The sequence below is a fragment of the Amphibalanus amphitrite genome, unplaced genomic scaffold, assembly GCF_019059575.1.
Source record: "Amphibalanus amphitrite isolate SeventyFive unplaced genomic scaffold, NRLGWU_Aamphi_draft 000404F_arrow, whole genome shotgun sequence".
In the NCBI taxonomy this organism is placed as follows: domain Eukaryota; kingdom Metazoa; phylum Arthropoda; class Thecostraca; order Balanomorpha; family Balanidae; genus Amphibalanus; species Amphibalanus amphitrite.
In genome coordinates this window covers 527,990-530,213 of record NW_024881898.1, presented here as the reverse complement: position 1 = coordinate 530,213, position 2,224 = coordinate 527,990, and positions in this window count along the sequence as shown.

The window sequence follows — 2,224 nt, the reverse complement described above, 5'->3', positions numbered from 1 at the left end:
CGGCGTGGTTCCACGGGACGGGATTGGTCGGCTCGGGGGCTACGTCATCGCACTTCCCGCGCCGCTCGCGCCACCTATGATCCGGCCGCTTTCCATTGTCTTTCATAGGGTCGGGTAGCTTTCGTTCGCGCAGCGGAAAGGTCCCGCGCGCCGGCATATTAGTCTACGGTCCGGTGGTGTAGTGGTTAGCGTCGTCGCGTTCAGCGCGGGGATTTCGGGTTCGATTCCCGGTTGGACCTAAACTTTTATAGGGCTTGGTTTAACGTCAAGTCTCCCGTACGTCTTCTCGCGGTTCGGTGGGGGTATGGGCGTGGTCACCTCACCAAAAAACCAGATGGACGTGAATACAGTCCCATTGTCACACTGCATCTGGTTTTGTTGCAAGCGCGAGCTCGACGGATAAATGGTCTTTCAGGGGCCCTGGCACCTGGAAAGCATTTATCGGTCAGCCGTGCGGCAACGTAGTACAGTGCGATATATATTAACCGTACCGTAAAGTGAAATCTACCGTACCGGAGACAGGCGTAGTTGGCGCATGCGCCGTACGAGCGCATCGTCTAGCCGCCATTGTCGCTTCAGAGCTCAACCGCAGCGGACACGAGTGGTTTCTCCCACCACCGGCCCCATGCGCCCTGCCGTTAATTAAGGTGTTAGGTATTGAGTGTTTATTATGCGTCGCCTACCGGATTGTATTCCTGTGTGCCATGTGGTCACCTCACCAAAAAACCAGATGGACGTGAATACAGTCCCATTGTCACACTGCATCTGGTTTTGTTGCAAGCGCGAGCTCGACGGATAATTGATTTTCCCAAGATTCCATTTATGATCTGTGGCGATTTAAACTGTGATATGTTGAAGGAGGAGAGTTTTCGTGCGCGTGTACACCTCAGTGACTTTTTATCGAATTATTCTCTTGAGCAGCTTGTAACCGTTCCAACGTACACTTCCGGCTCGTTGCTAGACGTCTGTATGGTTAAAAATAGAGAGCTTGTGCGTGATTGCTCTGCATCCTTTTGCCACTTCAGCCCACACAAACTCCTTCGTGTGTCTATTAACGTCCCGAAACAACGCAAAAATCCTACAGTTGTTCAATCCCGCTCGATCAACCGTATAGATGTCGATGCCCTGAACTCTGACCTGATGTTTGCCGATTGGGAGGGCGTGTTTAGTGCCACGAACGTAAGTGACCAGTGGGATGCTTTCCTGACCGAATTTCTGCCGATTTTTGACGATCACGCACCTATAAAGAATATTACCATCCGTAATCCTACAGCACCACCAGTTACCCCCGCCACACTTAAAATCATGGATCAACGTCGCACCGCGTTACAGCAGTTCGGTAGAAAGTCGGAGGTTTACAAAGACTTGAACCGAACTGTCCGGGCCGCAGTGCGACGAGACCGACGCGGCGAACTTCACAGAGAGATTAGTGGGCGGGGTCCCAACAAGGTGTGGAAAAGTATTAGGTCGGTTGTGGCTGGTAAGAAAGACGGACCTAGTGTTCAACCTGATGTATCGGCTGACGTTTTAAATTCATTTTTCGTTTCTGTGGGTCCCCGCGTCGCTACAGAGATCCGTGACCAAAATCCAGTTGTTGAGCAAATTGGCCGTTTGCCGCGTGTCGTAACCGGTAGATTTAAGCCCAGACCTATCTCTCTCGGTGAACTCGGTCACACCGTTTTCAATATGCGCAATTCTGCCGCCTGTGCGTCTGATGGCGTCTGCATTCGCATGCTGAAAACCGCTTTCCCATCTATCGGTGACGTTATCCTTCACATCATTAACACTTGCATCTCAAGGTCCGATATCCCCTTTCATTGGAAACACTCTATAGTTCACCCCATCTTCAAGTCTGGAAACCCATCTGATCCCACTAATTTTCGACCCATCTCCTTAGTACCTGTCATTATGAAGGTGGTCGAGCGAGTCATTCACAAACAGCTCTATCGCTATCTCTCCCAAAACCATCTTCTGGCCAATACCCAGCACGGTTTCCGACCCCGGCACTCAACTGAGACAGCACTTCTGTCCGTCAGTGACCAAATCCTGGCCGCCACCGATAGGGGGGATGTCTCTATGCTATGCCTTATTGATTTAAGCAAATGTTTTGATGTCATCAACCATGAGTTATTACTCGCTAAATTGGCAATGCACGGCATAGAGACATCCTGGTTCGCCGCTTATCTCCAGGGTCACACACAGAGTGTGTCATTGAAGGACGAGT